Here is a 19,495-nt window from a genome sequence, read left to right as displayed (position 1 = left end):
TCACCTTGACCTCTTTCCATCTATCACATTTCCAACGCCCCTCCTCCATGTCCCTCCTCCCTACCTTTTATCTTCTCCTGCTGAACACTCTCTGCTCATTCCTGAAAAAGGGCCTGTGCCCGAAACGTCGAATATCCTGTTCCCTGGATGCTGCCTGACCTGCTGTGCTGTTCCAGCAATAAAGTTTCAACTTTGATCTCCAGCATCTGCAGACCTCACTTTCTCCTGCCTTATCAACTAGCCCAACATGTGGTACCTTATTAAACACCTTCTGGAAATCCAAATATATTACATCCGTTGCTTCCCCTATCCTGCTTGTTACTTCATCAAAGGATTCTAGTAAATTTGTCAGCCATGATTTCCCCTTCATGAATACACACTGTCCCTGCTTGATCATATTACACATTTCTTAATGTTCTGCTACTACAAGCTATTCTAGACTCTAACATTTTGCCAATAACATAAGCTAAGTGGTCTATTGATGCCTGTTTTTCATCTCCTTTCCTTTTTAAATAAATCTTCTGGCATCTTTCCTGAATCTCAGAATTCTAAGAAGATGACTCCCAGTTCATTCACTATCTCTGTTGCTACTTCCTTAAATTTCGTCAGAGGCATCCTGTCAGGTGATGTTACTTGCATGTTTATCTTCAAAGGTTATTGTCCCCCATTTTATTTATTTTTTGGTCAAACTTCTTTGTCTTTTTTTTTAAATTTCCCAATCCTTTTGCTTACCAATAACTGGTTGAGGTTACTATGAAGGCCTCTCCTTCTCAACCTCTCACCTTGCCTGAGGTATGGTGACCCTTAGGTTAAACTCACCACCAGTCATCTCACTCTGGTAAGACGATTTCATTTTTGTCACACTGTATGTGGAAGATTAGAGACGTTTATATGATTGTATTTCTAGTTTTTACAATTAACATTCCCAGGTATTTGCACACCATAGGGTTTTATAATGTTCCAACTCTCCAATGCATTCTGTGTGCTGGGAGATGCCTAGACAATTGTCACACAGGTAGCTATCCAGGTTTTAATACATCCATCAGCACATCACCCTGCTCTTTAGATGTACCAGTCCGTTGCACTGAAAAACCAACATGTTTCAGGCAGACCAAACAGTGCCCTTCACCTTGATGATGCCTCTCATGTTCCTCTCAGTGCATGTCCCAGGGAACAGCATCACATCCTGCGCTTTAGAGCAGCTCAGAATGAACCTTGACACATCATCTCTTTCCAGACCTCTTTTGCAAAGTCACATCCCTGAAGGAGGTGGACCACAGTCTGGTCCCCACTGCAGCCCCTTGAGGCAGGGGTAGCCAGCTGCAGAGAGTCGGGATCAACAGGAAGGATCTGACTCCTCACCAGCCAAGGTATACCATGAAGCTTGTCTGCACAATCAGCTACTCTGCCAAATGGTTTGATAGTTAGCTCAGCAAATCATGCAGCATAATTTTTTGGTTCCCTGGTGGGACATGGTCATCGCTGGCTGGTCAGGATTTATTGCCCCATCCATAATTGTCCACGATAAGGTGGTGGTGAGCTGCCTTCCAGCCCATTGCATTTATTATTACCTACCTGCACTTATGTTCCCCTTCAGCACTGTGGAAGTTGCATGCATCCAATGCCTGATGAATTTTTGATCAAAGGTGCTTTTCTACGCAAACCTGAGGGACCAATGAAAGGGCATGATCCAACTGAACAGAACAACATGGTCAGATCCAGCCTGCATTGTCTGAAAAAGCTTCACTGATTCCTGCACAGAGCAGTTGGATCCAACAGTCAAATCCATTTTGGAGAACAAATCCAGCATGTGGGTCTGCACTACTGTGTTAAAGGCTTTCTCAGGGCTGGTAGTAACCCCCTTTTACACACAAACTTGGGATGTTGACATGTAGAGCCGTGTTTCCGAGCTGATCCTGTGCGGGTCTGATCAGGGTAGATCTGATTTGACAGGATTTTGTAGTTTGCAGTAGACAGTAAAATGAGTCACAGGTGTCTGATTTCCTCCCTATTTCCACCCCGCCATCCCACTGATACCATCCAGAAGCAAACTCATACAGTTCCAGCAAAACTTGGCAAATCCAATTCCGCAGGGCTGAATACAATTCAGCCGGTAATTGGTTGCTTCTGGCGTTTTATACATCTTCGACTACTTGATGGCCTCTACCAGTGCATCTATGGTTTGTCTAGAGATAGCTGTGGACATTGTCTAAGACCCACCATGATACAGGATAACAGTGAGCCCAAGGCTGTTTCTCTCTGTGAGCTTAATCTCATGGCAAAGGCATTACTCCTTGTATTTCATAACACGTTACAAAAGATATATTATCAAAGGATTGGCAGAAAACTAATATAATACCTACCTTTAAGAAGTGGACAGAACATGTTCAGGGATTTGCAGACAAATCTACTTAACACATGGTTAGGAAAAACAAGATGGAATCCTTACTGAGAGGGAAAATAACAAAATAACAATGAGTAGTCCACATAGATTTCCAAAGGGGAAATCTTGCTTGACCAGGCTTCTTGAATTTGTGGAGGTAATGAGGAGTTAACAGAGAAACAGGAGTAGGCCATTCAGCCCTTGGAGCATGCTCCGCCATTCAATTTTTATCATGGTTAATCATCCAACTCAGTCTCCTGATCCTGCTTCCTCTCCATACCTTTCAATCTCTTTAGCCCCAAGAATTACATCCAATTCCTTTTTGAAAACATTCAATGTTTTGGCCTCAATTGTTTTCTGTGGTAAAGAATTCCACAGACTCACCACTCCCTGGGAAAAGAAATCTCACTTCACGGTGGTGGCACGGTGACTCAGTGGTTAGCTGCTGCCTCACAGCACCAGGGTCCCAGGTTCGATTCCAGCCTCAGGCAACTGTCTGTGTGGAGTTTGCACGTTCTCCCCGCGTCTGCGTGGATTTCCTCCGGGTGCTCCGGTTTCCTCCCACAGTCCAAAGATGTGCAGGTTAGGTGAATTGGCCATTCTAAATTGCCTGTAGTGTTAGGTGAAGGGGTAAATGTAGGGGAATGGGTCTGGGTGGGTTGCGCTTCGGCGGGTCAGTGTGGACTTGTTGGGCCGAAGGGCCTGTTTCCACACTGTAAGTAATCTAATTTCTGCTCCTAAACTTGAATGCTATCACTATAAAGGTTAAACCGAGGTTAATTGGCTGAATGACATATTGCTACTCCTAGTTCTTATGTTCCTACAGTGGTAAAAATAATGGCATAGTTTGGTTGGGTCAGAAAGCCTCTTTTTGTGTAATCTTGTTTAAATTGCTTCTGATAACAATTATGAAGAAAACCAGGCGGAACTCTCCTGAGGTGCTGATCAATAATAGGCTTCAATCGACACTATTCAAACCAGTTGCTATCTGTGGGAGTTTCCCATATGCAAATAGGCAGCTGTATTTCCAACATTGCAACAGCAGACATCAAAAGCATTATTCAGTAGTCAGTGCTGCAGGATCCCCACAGGTCATGGAAAGTTCTGTGGAACTACAAGGCTTTTTCCCATCACTGAGTAATACATTCACTTGAACTCATGCTGACATATCTAATCACACAGTCACGAGCAGACTCCTAGACCCATAACTCCCTGACCCCTGTGCAACACTCTCACATCATACTCCCCAAGGTGTGTCTGGATTTGTGGGCAGCACGGTGGCACAGTGGTTAGCACTGCTGCCTCACAGCGCCAGAGACCCGGGTTCAATTCCCGCCTCAGGCGACTGACTGTGTGGAGTTTGCACGTTCTCCCCGTGTCTGCGTGGGTTTCCTCCGGTTTCCTCCCATAGGCCAAAGATGTGCAGGTCAGGTGAATTGGCCATCCTAAATTGCCCATAGTGTTAGGTATAGGGGTAAATGTAGGGGCATGGGTGGATTGCGTTTCGGCGGGTCGGTGTGGACTTGTTGGGCCGAAGGGCCTGTTTCCACGCTGTAATGTAATCTAATCTAATCTAATCTAATTAGTAACCCTGAACCCCATGCTAGTGTCCTGGACACATGGGTTCAAATTCCTTTGGGGCAGATGGTGAAAATTTAAATTCAAATAAAAATTTTCAGTAAAAGGCTAGCCTAATGGTGACCATGTTGTCAACTGTATGTTTTCAAAAAAGAAAGCTACCTGGTTCACCAATGTCCTTTGGGAAAGGAAATTTATTATCCTTACCTGGTCTGGTTTACATGTAACTCCAAATCCAGAGCAATGTGGTTGACCCTTAACTGCCCTCTGTGTAATTAGGGATGTGTAATAAATGCTGGCCGAGCCAGAGGTGCCCACATCCCACGAATGTTTAAATAAACATCATCTCACATGCACCGACACTTACAAACCTTGTGGAAGAGATAACAAGAAGGGTTGATAAGAGGTGAGCACTTGACGTGATCTGTGGATTTTAGCAAGGCTGTGCAGAAGACTGGTTGTGAAAATCCAGTTGATCCAAGGGAAAGGGAAGGAAAGAGCAAGTTAGATGCAATTAGCTCAGATGGAGACAGTGTACTGTAAATATTTGATGAGTGTTTTAGGTATTGCTAGGCTATTTTGAGTGGGACTTTGCAGGGTTCAGTAATGGGTCCCTTGCTTGATTTGTATTCTTGACTTGAATGTAGGGAGTACTCAGATAGTACAATCTTGGGTATGTGGTGAATAATGAAGAGGGAAGATATGAATGGACTTTTCAGCTGACCAGAACAATGAGAAATGGAGTACAAGCCAGAGAAATGAGAGGTAAAGCGTTCTGGGAAGGCTAACAAAGCAGCAGAATATACGACAGGAGACTGAGAGGTGAAAAAGGACAGAGGGACTTTCACATTCATATCCATAGATCTCTAAAGATGGCTAGATCGGCAGACAAGATGGCTAAGGAATTAGAGCTGGGAAGTTACACTGAACCTATATAAAACACCAGTTAGGAAGCAGTTGGAGTACTATTCCAGTCACTGCACTTGAGGGGACCTGTGCACAAAACACTGAAAGCAATAACCTAGGTGCAGCAGGTAATGAGGGGAGGCTAATGGAATGTTGGCCTTTACTGTAAGGGGGTTGAGTATAACAGTGGGCAAGTCTGACTCCAACTTTACAAGGTGAGATCCCCACATGTGAGCAGTTTTGGAACCCTTATTTCAGGAGAGATATAACTTCAACCGAGGCAGTTCCGAGAAGCTTCACGAGGATGATTCCTGGTATGGACGGATGGTCTCATGAAAAAAGAATAAACAGTTTGGGACTCTACTCGCTGGATTTAAAAGAATGTGTGGTGATCCCAATTAAAACAAATAGCTAAAAACAATTACTGCAGATGCTGGAAACCAGAGTCTAGATTAGAGTGGTGCTGGAAAAGCACAGCAGGTCAGGCAGCATCCGAGGAGCAGGAAAATCGACGTTTCGGGCAAAAGCCCTTTATCAGGAATACAGCTGCATTAAAACAAATGGGATTGTTAAGGGAGTTGACAGGGGAAATGCTGAGAGGCTGCTTCCTCTAATGGGAGAGTGTAGGATGAGAGGATGTCGTCTCCGAATAAAGGCAGGCCAAGTTAAGACTGTGATGAGGCGGAATTTCTTCTCTGAAAGGGTGGAGTGTCTTTGGAACTCCCTGCTACAGACAGCCATGGGGGCAGAGGGTACATTTCAGGATCAGCTGCCATCCTATAGAATGGGGGAAGCAGGCTGGAGGGGCTGAATTGCCTACTCCTGCTCCGATTCCTTATGGTCTATCAGAAAGATTTGATTGCATTAGAGCGGGGACAAAGGTGACATTCAGGAATATTGACTAGATGGCCGAATTGCGAGGAAAAACTGGATAGATTAAGAGTTGATTTCTTTGGAATTGAAGAGGCTGAAGGGAGACGTAATCAGAATGTAAACAATTGAAAGGTAGAGTAGTTAGTAGGCCCTACTCCCCTTGTTTGAATGACACATAACCACAGACACACACATATATAGGAAGAGAGAGGTTGGGATTAGATTCAAGAAGAAATGTATTCATCCAGATGGTGAAGATCTGGAATGTATTGCCTTAAAGGGGCAATAGAAGCAGAAACCCTCACAACTTGTAAAAAGTACTTGGATAGGAACTTGAAGGCCATACCTACGTAGCTATGGGCCAGGAACTGGAGAATGGAATTAGGCTGGAAGATTACATCTGGAACAGCATGGACCTGTTGTTGGAAATTTCTATGATTCTAATGCCCATTGCACACCAACAGAAACTCTTACACAAACAGCCACTCAACTGCACTCTTTTTCTCACAAACCCACCAAGTACTCTCTGTCATAGGCATACTCTCACTCACACTTAGGCAGAGTTAGATTAGATTAGATTACATTACAGTGTAGAAACAGGCCCTTCGGCCCAACAAGTCCACACCGACCCGCCGAAGCGTAACCCACCCATACCCCTACATTTACCCCTTACCTAACACTGCGGGCAATTTAGCATGGCCAATTCACCTGACCTGCACATCTTTGGACTGTGGGAGGAAACCGGAGCACCCGGAGGAAACCCACGCAGACACAGGGAGAACGTGCAAACTCCACACAGTCAGTCGCCTGAGGCAGGAATTGAACCCGGGTCTCAGGCGCTGTGAGGCAGCAGTGCTAACCACTGTGCCATGGTCTTGTCTAAGGAAATCATGTTGAATTAATTTATTAGACAGTTCTTTGAAGAAGTACTGTTGATAAACCAGTGAATGTATTTTATTTATATTTCCAGAAGGCATTTGATAAAAGTACCACATCTATGCCACAAATGGAAAAATGTGATGTAGAGGTAATACATTGGGCTGTATAAAAGATTGGCTTGTTAACAGGAAGCTGGGAGTAGACATAAATGGGTCATCTGGTTGGCAAGATGTAAACAGCAATGTGCATAGGGATCAGTACTGGGGCCTCAACTTTTTACAAGTTTTATAAATGATTTGGATGAAAGGTCCAAAGGTATAGTGGTTACATTTACAGAGGACACAAAGATAGGTAGGAGGTAGGTTGAGTAGAAGACATAAGCAGCTTAAAATGGGATAGAGATAGGTTAAGGGAATTGGCAAAGATCTGGCAAATGGCATGCAATGTTGGAAAATGTGAATAAACGTGCATTATCTGAATGCTGAGAGGTTGCAGATTTTAGAAATGCAGAGAGATCTGGGAGTCAGAGTTCATGAATCACAGACAGTTAAGATGCAGCTACGCAAAAGTGAGGACTGCAGATGCTGGAAATCAGAGCCTAGATTAGATTAGATTACTTACAGTGTGGAAACAGGCCCTTCGGCCCAACAAGTCCACACCGACCCGCCAAAGCGCACCCACCCAGACCCATTCCCCTACATTTACCCCTGCACCTAACACTACAGGCAATTTAGCACGGCCAATTCACCTAACCTGCACATTTTTAATTATGGGAGGAAACCAGAGCACCTGGAAGAAACCCACGCAGACACGGGGAGAACGTGCAAACTCCACACAGTCAGTCGCCTGAGGGGGGATTTGAACCCGGGTCTCTGGCGCTGTGAGGCAGCAGTGCTAACCACTGTGCCACCATGCCGCCCACATCCGAGGAGCAGGAGAATCAATGTTTCAGGCAGAAGACCCGATGAAGGGCTTTTGTCCGAAATGTCGATTTTCCTACTCCTCAGATGCTGCCTGACCTGCTCTGCTTTTCCAGCACCACGCTAATCTAGACTAAGATGCAGCTACAGCAAGTGTCAGGAAAGCTAATAATATACTGTGTTTTATTGAGATGATATGGAGGAGCCGGTATTGGACTGGGGTGCACAAAGTTAAAAATCGCACAACATCAGATTATAGTCCAACAGGTTTATTTGGAAGCACTAGCTTTCGGAGCGACGCTCCTTCATCAGGTGGTTGTGGAGCAGGACCATAAGACACTAAATTTATAGCAAAAGGTCACAGTGTCAGAACATATTGTGACTTTAAAAAAGTTCTGGGATTTACATATTAATGAACTGAAACCTGCAACCCATTCTAAAAGATGAAAGACTTAACAGCAATCTAGGTTTATTCAATATATTGCTTCATTTGCATGACACTGTAATCGTTTGCTATCAATTTTGCATCTTATGATCCTGCTCCACAGCTACCTGATGAAGGAGCAGCACTCCGAAAGCTAGTGATTCCAAATAAACCTGTTGGAGTATAACCTGGTGTTGTGTGACTATTGAGATGGGATTGAATGCAAGATTAGGGAAGATATGCTTCAGTTACACAGGGAGACCACATCTGGAGTATTGCATACAGTCTTGGTCAACTTAGTTAAGAAAGATGTAACTGCATTGGAAGCTGTTGTTAAAGTCTCCAGCACAGACACAAATAGGACAGAGTACTTGGAAAGGATTAGCAATCAAACCTCAAGCACACCGGATAAATGAATGACAATGAGAAGAGGGATGGTTAACACAGCACTGAGGGTGTTCTATCTGAATGTACACAGTATAAGGAATAAGGTAAATGAGCTTGCGGCACAGATTGAAATTGGCAGGTATGACGTGGTGGACATCACAGAGACACGGCTACAAGAGGTTCAGATTTGGGAACTGAATATTCAAGGATATACATCAGATTGAAAAGGTAGAGAGAAGGATTGGGGTTGCCTTATTAGTAGGAAATGAAATTTAATCAAAAGTAAGAAATGAAGTAGGGTCAGATGGTGTAGAATCTGTGCGGGTAGAATTGAGGAACCGCAAAGGTCAAAAAAACCACAGGTAGCATTATGTACAGCCTCCAAACAGTAGTCAGGAGTTGGGGCGCTAGATACACCAGGAGATAGAAAAGATGTGTCGGAAAAGTAAAGTTACAGTTACAGATTTCAATATGCAGGTGGACTGGGAAAATCAGCTTGTTAGATGATTACAAGAAAAGGAATTTGTGGAATGTTTACGTGACAGCCTTTTGGAGCAGCTTGTGGTGGAGCCCACTAGGGAACAAGTTGAAACTTTATTGCTGGAACAGCACAGCAGGTCAGGCAGCATCCAGGGAACAGGAGATTCGACGTTTCGGGCACAGGCCCTTCTTCAGGAATGAGCAGAGAGTGTTCAGCAGGAGAAGATAAAAGGTAGGGAGGAGGGACTTGGAGGAGGGGCGTTGGAAATGTGATAGGTGGAAAGAGGTCAAGGTGAAGGTGATAGGTCGGAGTAGGATGGAGGCGGAGAGGTCAAGAAGAAGACTAGGGAACAGGCAATACTGGATTTAGTGTTGTGCAATGAGGCAGACTTGATAAGGGAGTTTAAGGTGAAGGAACCCTTAGGAGGCAGTGATCATAATATGATTGAATTTGCTCTGTAATTTGGGAGGGAGAAGATAGAGGCAACAGTATTACAGCTGTATAAAGGCAACTACAGAGGCATGGGGGAGGAGCTGGGTAGAATTGACTGGGAGAGGAGCCAAGCAGGAACAGCAATGGCAGGAGTTTCTGGGAGTAATTCAGGAGAGACAGCAGAAATTCATCCCGAGGAAAATGAAGCATGGTACAGGGAGGATGAAGCAACCATGGCTTCACTAGGGAAGTCAGGGATAATATCAAAGCAAAAGAGAAAGCATATAATGTGGAAAAGGGCAGAGGGAAACCAGAGGATTGGGAAGCTTACAAAGACCAATAAAGGGCAACAAGAAAAGAAATAAGGAAGGAGAAGATTAAATATGAGGGTAAGCTAGTCAATAATATAAAAGAAGACTGTAGGAGTTTCTTTAGATATATAAAGAGCAAAAGAGGGGCAAAGGTGAACATTGGGCTGCTGGAAAATGACGCTGGAGAGATAATAGAGAAAAACAAGGAAATGGCTGAGGTACTGAATAATTACTTCGCATCAGTCTTCACAGTGGAAGACACGAGTAATATCCCACAAATTCAAAAGGGTTGGGGGCAGAGCTGAGTATTACCAAGGAAAAGCTGCTGGAAAAACAGACTGGTCTGAAGGTAGATAAATCACCTGGACCAGATGGACTACACCCCAGAGTTCTAAGGGAGATAGCTGAAGGATAGTGGAGGCATTAGTGGTGATCTTTCAGGAAAACCTGATGTCAGGGAGAGTCCCAGAGGATTGGAAAAATCCCTAATGTGACACCCCTGTTTAAAAAGGAAGTAAGGCAAACAACGGAAAATTACAGACTGATTAGCCTAACCTCAGTCCTGGGTGATCCCGGAATCCATTGTGAAGGATAAGATTTCTGAATACTCAGAAGTGCCCCACCCCCTCCCATTTATCTCTCCACTCCTGAGGCTCCCAGCCTCATTCCTGATGAAGGGCTCCAGCCCAAAATGTCAATTTTTCTGCTCCTCGGATGCTGCCTGACCTGCTGTGCTTTTCCAGCAATACACTCTCAACTCTGATCTCCAGCATCTGCAGACCTCATTGTCTCCTGTGGCAAAATAGGGCAAAGTCTTCATGGTTTCATCAAGGGGAGGTCATGCTTGACAAATCTGTTAGAATTCTTAAAGGAAGTAAGAGCAGGTTAGACCAAGGAGAGCCAATGGATTTTATCTACCTGGACTTCAAGAAAGCCTTTGACAAGGTGCCGCACAGGAGGCTACTGAGTAAGATAATAGCCCATGGTGTCAGAGGCAAGGTGCTAGCATGGATGGAAGCCGGGCAGTCTGGCAGAAAGCAGAGAGTGGGGGTAAAAGGGTCCTTCTCAGGATGGCAGCCAGTGACAAGTGGTGTTCCGCAAGGCTCAGTGTTGGGACCACAAGCTTTTCACTTTATACAGTAATGATCTAGACGAAGGGACTGAGGGCATTCTGGCTATGTTTGAGATGAAACAAAGTTAGGTAGAGGGATAGGTAACATTGAGGAGGTGGGGAGGCTGCAGAAGGATTTGGACAGGTTAGAAGAGTGGGCAAAGAATAGATGCAAAAGAGTGGAGTACAAAGTGGGAAAGTGTGAGCTCATGCACTTTGGTAGGAAGAATAGATACACGGACTATTTTCAAAAATGAGGAGAAAATTCAGAAATCTGAAATGTAAAGAAACTTGGGAGTTCTGGTCCAGGATCCCTCAAGGGAAACTCACAGCTTGAGTCACTGGTTAGGAAGGCAAATGCAATGATGGCATTTATTTTGAGAGGACTTGAATATAAAAGCAGGGATGTAGTTCTGAGGCTCTATAAAGCTCTGGTCAAACCACATTGGGAGTAATGTGCACAGTTTTGGGCCCCATATCTCAGGCAGGATGTACTGATTCTGGACCGTGTTCAGAGGAGGTCCACGACAGTGGTCCCAGGAATGAAAAGCTTAACATATGAGGAATGTTTGAGGACTCTGGGTCTATACCAGATGGGGTTTAGAAGGATGAGGGGGGATCTAATTGAAACTTACAGAATACTGAATGGCCTGGACAGAGTGGATGTTGGGAAGATGTTTCCATTGGTGGGAGAGACTAGACCCGAGGGTACAGCCTTAGAGTAAAGGGAAGACCTTTTCGAATGGAGATGAGGAGAATCTTCTTCAGCAGAGAGTGGTGAATCTATGGAATTCATTGCCACAGAAGGCTGTGGAGGCCAGGTCATTGAGTATATTTAAGACTGAGCTAGGTTCTTGATTGTCAAGGGGATTATGGGTTACGGGGAGAAAGTGGGGTTGAGAAACTTATCACCCATGGTGGAGCAGACCTGATGGGCTGAATAGCCTAACATCTGCTCCTAAGTCTTGTGGTCTTATAGTTCAGAGAAGCTTTACTAGACTAACATCTGCAATAGCTGAAAATGTGTTGCTGGTAAAGCGCAGCAGGTCAGGCAGCATCCAAGGAGTAGGAGAATCAACATTTCGGGCATGAGCCCTTCTTCAGGAATGACCTTCTTCAGGAACATCTGCAATAGCTGGGCTGGCATCTCAGGAATGGCAGGAATAGCTAGACCGGTATCTGTTGGAGCTTATGAGTAAGGGAAAACTTGATTCAAACCTCCAAGATCCCAAGGATGTTTGGCTGGGGGCATTCAGAAAGGATATTTTTTCCTGTGGAAGAATCTAGAACCAGGGGGTCACTAAGCAGGGCTTGACCATTTAAGATCTTTCTTCTCTCTGAGAGTCATGAGTCTCTGGAACTCCCTTCCTCATAAGTCAGCACAAGCAGTGTCTTTGAATATTCTAACGCAGAGGTAGATAGATTGTTGGTGCACAAGGGAGTGAATAGACAGCAATGTGAAGTAATCAGAACAGCCATGATGTTATTGAAAGGCAGAGCAGGTTACAATCCTGTTCCTAATCTCTGTGGTGTTTTTCTCCCTTGCCTTGTGGTGAAGTTGGAACATGGTGACGTTTCACTTGTATTTAGCATTTAGAGTGAATCACCTCCATTGCTCAACATGAAGACTGATGGCGATGGTACAATGGAGCATGAATTAAGAGTCAAGTCTGTGCTTGCTCGCTGTAGCTGGCTCTGAGAGCGTAACTGGCTGTTTATCAGTGACGCTGCTGTGGAATGATTATCAATGACAGTGTCTACAGATTTCAGAGTAGAGCATACAGGAGCCAACATCCTGAATTTCTTTTCCCAGTATCTCCCAGTCAGACGACTGGCAGGATTTAGGGAAAGTGAGAGAGGTCACACATAATGGAGAAGGGGTTCACTCCCCCCTTCCCTCTGAGTATACCCCCCTATGATTGGGCACCGTTTCCCATTGGGAATTGTGTGTTCTCAGGTTCAGACTGCAGAGTCTCATCACCGAGGTGATAAATGTAATCAAGTGTCAACAGATACTGGCCTTGGCACTGTTATGTGGACTGTCCACTATACATTCCACCCCAAAAGTTACAGTGAAGTTGACAGCTGATTTTCACAGTCCAGGGAATGCTCTCATCACTGAGTTCAGAACTTCTTGGTACAATTCTAAACCCAGAAATTTGAACAGAATGTTTAATTGATCCTACAGCGCAAGACTGAGGGTGAGCTGCATTACTGTACATGTCATTTTTCAAATAAAACATGAAACTGAGTCCCACAAAAACACATCACAAAATCCCATCCAGTTTTATACCTGGAGTATGTATTTGAATTAGATTTTGAATTAGATTACCTACAGTGTGGAAACAGGCCCTTCGGCCCAACAAGCCCACACCGACCCGCCGAAGCGTAACCCACCCAGACCCATTCTCCTACATTTACCCCTTACCTAACACTACGGGCAATTTAGCGTGGCCAATTCACCTAACCTGCACTTTTTTGGATTGTGGGAGGAAACCGGAGCACCCGGAGGAAACCCACGCAGTCACGGGGAGAATGTGCAAACTCCACACAGTCAGTCGCCTGAGGCGGGAATTGAACCCGGGTCTCTGGCGCTGTGAGGCTGCAGTGCTAACCACTGTGCTACCGTGCCGCCCACAATGTATTGCAAGTGCCAAGTACAAAGCTCCCCCAGTGGCAGGGTGGGTTAACAAAAGCCCCCAACCATGCTCCCTTCTTGTCAGTTGTTTTTAACAAATCAAACATGACACTGCACAACAGCTAGGAGGAAGGAGACTGGACACTAATGCGAAAGGGAGAGACCATGGAGGATGACCATGATTTTGCCACTTCTCGTGAGGTCCATCCACATCTGGCAGGCTTCGTAAATAGCAGACAGGACTCAATCCCAGTGATTCCTGCCCCCGTTCCTGTTGCGGATTATTTTGAACTGTGCAGGATAGGGTTTTGAGTTGCGCGTCTGCAAGTAGCTACCCCAATGTTGCCAGCTTCATTGCAGGCTTGGACATTTCAGTTTAATCTGAAGAAGTCAGGACAACTTCTAAAGGTGACGGTGGTTTACACCACTCAGATGTACTGTGAACCTCGGATCAAGGCTGTTCTGCTGTCATGAATATTTTCAAACATTATTCGAGTGACACATGTTGGACACTGGATGAGTTGGCATGGAAAGATCAGGAGATTATGGGAGGGTGGATAGGAGTTGACAGGGTGAGAGTTAGGGGGTCATCTACGTTAATGTCCCTCAAAAGCGAAGCACAGCTTTGAACTTCCTCACCTCAGCAACTGCTCATGAATGCTTCCACCTTGGAATTGCTTCAGAAGCCTGTGGAGCTGAAAATGTGTTGCTGGAAAAGCGCAGCAGGCAGCATCCAAGGAGCAGGAGAATCGATGTTTCAGGCATGAGCCCTTCTTCAGCTCTGATCTCCAGCATCTACAGTCCTCACTTTCTCAGAAGCCTGTGGAACCAACTCCAGATCACACATGCCACCTGACTATTAATATAGCATGGGCAGCATTGCCAACAGCGCAGAGTAGAGAAATCCCCATCTTCAAGGTGCATGCCTGCTCCCAGTCTGTGTTTCAGGCGCTGTTCCTTAAGATCCAAAGGTGCTCATTTAAAGAAGGGCAGAAGTGTTCCCCATAACGTCCTTGCCAAGTGCGAAAAGCATAAACATATCATAGAATTATTCAGCACAAAGAGACCATTTGGCCCATTGTGTCAGGCTTGGAACTTGGAAAAGAGCTATTCAATTAATGTTCGTCTCTTTGACTTTCTGTACAGGCCTACAAGTCTTTCCCCATCAGGTTACTTTATTGAATTCTATTTTGAAATCTATTCTATTAGCTTTCCTGTGAGGCAGCATATTCCAGATCACCAAGACTCACTGTGGGGAAACATGTTTCCTCATGCCACTTGTTTGCGTTGCTAATCGGCATTCTTTGTTTGTCAACTCTTCGGCCAAAAGGAAAGTTTCTCTCAAGATATACTGTCAAAACTATTCATCAGCTCTACCAAATCTCCTCCTAATCTTTACTGTTCGATAAAAGGGAGTCTTCTTCATGAACTGTTGCAACCCATAATGGTGGGAGTGCTCCCTGTCCTCAGGAAATACCCCTCCCTCTCCCTTAAACTGTTCACAACCTGTGACATACTTCACTTAGATTACATGTTTATGCCGTCATTAAACCTATTTATTTCCACTCCATCCCCCTCCCCCCCCCCCCCACCATAATGTCACCTTGACTCCACCCTTATGTCAGCTCATCTGCTGCAGAAGCCTTCACTCTTGCCTTGGACTGTTCCAGTGTACTCCTGGCCAGCTCACCAATTCTGAACTCGCAGCCCTGTCCTTGATGTTACAAAATGAGGAGGGAATGCAAGTTGCAAGGAGGACACAAAGAGATGTAGACAGGTTCAGTCAGTGACAGGGGGAGTGCAGTTGAAGCATAATGTGAAAACGTATGAAGTTATTCACTTTAGAAAAGCAGAAGTTCCTTTTTAGAAAAGGTGTGAAACTTGTAAATGTTGATTACAGGGTGATTTGAAGTACTCTTACAAAGAACACTAGTTTAAATAGGAAGGGGAAAGGTATTTTGACCTTGATTGTAAAGCGGATTGAATAGAGGTGTAGAGAGATTGTTTGGAGCACACTTGGAATACTATCTGCACCGTGGTCTACATACCAAGGATAGGTATTCAAGGTTCCCTTGCTGGTTGCTGGGAACTGTTCTGCTGTAACTGGACGAGTAAATTGAGTCTATACCCTCTAGAAACTAAAACCATGAGAGGAATCTCATTAAAAACATACCCGTGTCTCACTGAAGAGTCTCAGGTAGTCACAGAGCTTCTAGCGTCAGGAGGGGGGTAGGGATACAATCAGTTTGGACGAAAATATTTCACCCTTGAAGATTCTTAGAGGCTCTCAAAAGAGGGTCTCTCAGAAAATCAAGGGATATCTCTATACAGGGAGCAGGCAGGGAAGTGAAGCTGAAGCCAAAGGTCAGCCATGATGGTACTGAATGATGAAGCAGGTTTGGTGGGCACTCCTGAAGAAGGGCTCATGCCCAAAACGGCGATTCTCCTGTTCCTTGGATGCTGCCTGACCTGCTGTGCTTTTCCAGCAACACATTTTCAACTATGGTCCACTCCTGTTTCTATTTATGTGTTCTTACTTTCTTTAATTTACCCATTGGTCCAGTACTACCTGGCCGACATTGACATCCGGTCAAACAACATCTCAATCCTATAATTCTCATCTTTGTTTTCAAACCTGTCCATGAGCTTGTCTCTCCCAAGATCCATCCCTACATGCCACTTAAATATCTGTGCTGTCTTAGTTCAGGTGTCCTGTGCACCCCCAAGTTTATCATTCTGCTATTGATTAACATGTCTTCAACTGCTGATCTCTAAACCTCTTCATTTTGATCAAAGCTGCTTCTTAAAAACTTTACTGTCTCCAAGTTACTGGTGGACAATGCTAATATCTCCTTATTTGACTCAAACATGACTTTATAAAGCTCCCATGTTGTGATCACAAACTATTTTGGTGGAATGGACCCCTCCAAATTGATTTATAATCATTGAGCCCCAACTAAATTTATATTCTGAAATAATACACGTGATATTAAAGTGCTGCATGAAAATGTGGCTTCATTATGCTATAAAGAATTTACTGACAGAAATCAGTGAGATGGTGGTGTCAGCTTTTCATAGCACTGTCTGTGAATTCATGGCATTGTAGAGGGAAAGAAAGAGAGAGAGAGTGAAAGCAGAAGTGTGGAAATACAGCAGAGAGCGAGAGACAGCCATTACAGAGGTAAGACTGAAAGCCCATAAGAAGGATTAGGACAAAAGTAGAACGCGGAAGTGAACAGGAGTCCAAAGAGTGTCCATTGGAAGCACACAGACGGAGCTGGAAACGTTCTTGGCTCCTTCTCACTCCTTTATTCTCGACTACAGTGAGGTAGTTTATCCAAGGAAGGAGAAGAATAACAATGGTTACAGATTTTGTTTTGGCCATTCAATACATGGCAAAACAAAGTTGATTAATCCCATATCCTGGCTGAATGTTTTCATTGGGCACAGACATGTGTGGCTGTCAGTGTGTGGTGTACAAAAATATCACATTGAAAGCCACGATCATAGTATCCCTTTGGTGTTTTATCACACATCGTGTGTTATCACACAGCCTCTCTGCTGCTGCAGGGAAATCTGGTTACAAGCCACAGGAAGTAGCTCAAAATTCAAACAGGATATCCCACTTTCCTACATCCTTTCTTTAATGAGAGTGCAATATTAATAACTGCCACACACATGACAGTGAATCAAACAAACAATCACAGTATTGTCAACAGCGAAATTCAAAACCGAACATTCTAGGATCACTCGGCAGGCGAAGCTGCACCTTCTGGAGAATGCCACAGTGTTAATATCTCAATTAAAAGTCCTTTCACCTGAAGGAAAATTTATACCTACAACATTCGAATATTCTCTCTGGTTATAAATGTTAACATAGAAAACAGTAGCAGGAGTAGGTCATTCAGCCCTTTGAGCCGACACCACCATTCAATACGATCATGGCTGTTCATCCAATTGAGTCCCCTGTTCCTGCTTTTCCCCCATTCCCTTTGATCCCATTAGCTCCAATTGCTACACAACTCGCTGAAATCATCACCAGACTTTCAGACTGGCTGTGACAAATATATGGAGAAAATGTTGACCAATCATTGAACTGAAAGCCCAAGAACTAGTTTCCTCAATCTTCTGATATTTTCTCTCAATCTCTGTACATCTAAAGAGTTGAGTCAGCTTACTCTGACTACAGTTGCAACAAATAATAGAAAATGCACAACAGGAAAGGGAAGTTAGCATTCCATGCTGGAAACTTGCCCCTGTAACACTGGAGCGGAAATCCATCAATGTAACTTTAGAATAAATCTGAAAGTAAGGACAACTACACAGTTTGAAATCATACACAGATCTCGACAAAGATACGGCACGGAGGCATTTGTAAACAAAATGCGACAATATTTGGCCTGTTAGACAGCCTCTTGCCCAAAAAATGGAATCACTCTGGTTTCAAAGGCTGGGATTTGTTCTCAATGCAGAGTAACTAAGTGCTATATCTAATTCCTTGAAGCATTAAAGACATACACAGAGTTATGCAAGAGCTGATAAATTGTCCAAATTTCTTCAAGCACTCAGTACATCTTTTGCTTCGATATGCCATGACTTAACACCAGGTACACAGCTCATCCTCTCCAGATGAGCAGGACATATGGGCTTTCCACGAATATACTGTTTCACAATGACTGCAAGCTTAAATCCAAATTTCTAGAGATAAGGGGACATAGAATCATATTATTGCTGGGTTAAGGCAATATTTCTCTCCTCAGATGTCACATAGCATTTCCAGATTTCGTCTTCTGCTAGCATTACAATGAGGTATGTTAAAAATGCCAACGAGATATCAGGGCATGGCTTCACCCTTAAAGAAGCAATATACGAGATGAGCTGAGCTTCATTTGGATTTTAATTGATTACTATGTTTAGCTGGCAACTGATGTGTTTGGCACAACATTTTAATATTCAATTGTCATCACCTAAATGGCCAAACTAACTACTCAGGAACATGAGAAAAGCGAGCAGGAGAGGATTATACTACTTCCTGAGCTTGTTCCACTATCCAGCATGATCACTGCTGATCTGCCACATCAACTCCATTCTCCCACCGATCCCCACATCCCCACATACTTTGTGAGACCAAAGATCTGTTTGTCTTAATATATATATATATTCAACAATGCAACATCCACAACTCTGAGGAGTCAAGGTCTTTTTAGAACCTATTTAGAAAACTTAACAACATCACACTCAATTTCCATTGCAAAAGTCTACTATACAACTCCTGCCACCAATGCTCCTACCCTTTCTGTTAAACTATCTATTCCTCACATTCTAGAATATTCCAATGCATTGTAACTTTCTGTTTCATTTAAGAGTAGGTGCACAAACATTTATTTCTCAGCTTCTCAACTTTCAATCTAACGCTACCTCGATTTCTGTGGATGTCACACCTGACACCACTGTTTGATTCACAATCCTTTGAGTAAAAATCTTTCTCCTTAACTTAGCCCAAAATACTTCAGTCCTTAGAGTCATAGAGTCTGACAGCATGGAAACAGATCTTCCAGTCCAACTCATCCATGCTGACCTGGTTTTTGCCTGTATTTGGCCCATATCCCTCCACGCCTTTCCTATTCATGTACCTGCCCAACTGTCTTTCAAATGTTGTAATTGTATCCACCCATACCATTTCCTCTGGTAGCTCATTCCACATGTGCACCATCCTCTGTGCAAAAAAGTTGCCCTTCCGATTCTTTTTAATTCTTTCCCCTCTCACCTTAAACCTGCGGCCACTAGTTTTGGTGTCCCTTATCCTGGGGAAAAGACCTTGGCTTTTCACCTTATCTATGCCCTTATGATTTTATAAACCTCTATATGGATACCCCTCAGCATCCGATGCTCCAGTCCAGCCTGTTCTCCTGATAATTGAAACCCTCCAGTCCCAGCAACATCCTTGTCCATCTTTCCTGCAACCTTTCCAGTTTAATGGCATCCTTCCTCGAGCAGGGAAACCGGAATTGTATGCAGTATTCGAAAAGTCCTTATCTGGAGATCATGTTCTCGATTTCTTGCTCTTGTCAAGCTCCTTTAGCATTGTATATATTTCAATGAGATCACTTATTAGTCTTCAAAACCGCAGAGAATATGAGCCAAATTTGCTCAATCTCTCATAAGAGAACTT

General features: G+C 44.0%; 1 protein-coding gene across 1 annotated transcript in view; it reads right to left on the bottom strand.

Moving 5' to 3' along the window:
- LOC122562431 overlaps nt 1-19,495 on the bottom strand; it is an 85,027-nt gene that overhangs the window by 59,410 nt on the left and 6,122 nt on the right. The window lies entirely within an intron of this gene.

Source organism: Chiloscyllium plagiosum, chromosome 25, assembly GCF_004010195.1.
Source record: "Chiloscyllium plagiosum isolate BGI_BamShark_2017 chromosome 25, ASM401019v2, whole genome shotgun sequence".
Classification (NCBI taxonomy): domain Eukaryota; kingdom Metazoa; phylum Chordata; class Chondrichthyes; order Orectolobiformes; family Hemiscylliidae; genus Chiloscyllium; species Chiloscyllium plagiosum.
The sequence above is the reverse complement of the archived record's forward strand: the minus strand, read 5'-3'. Positions and strand labels throughout refer to the sequence as shown.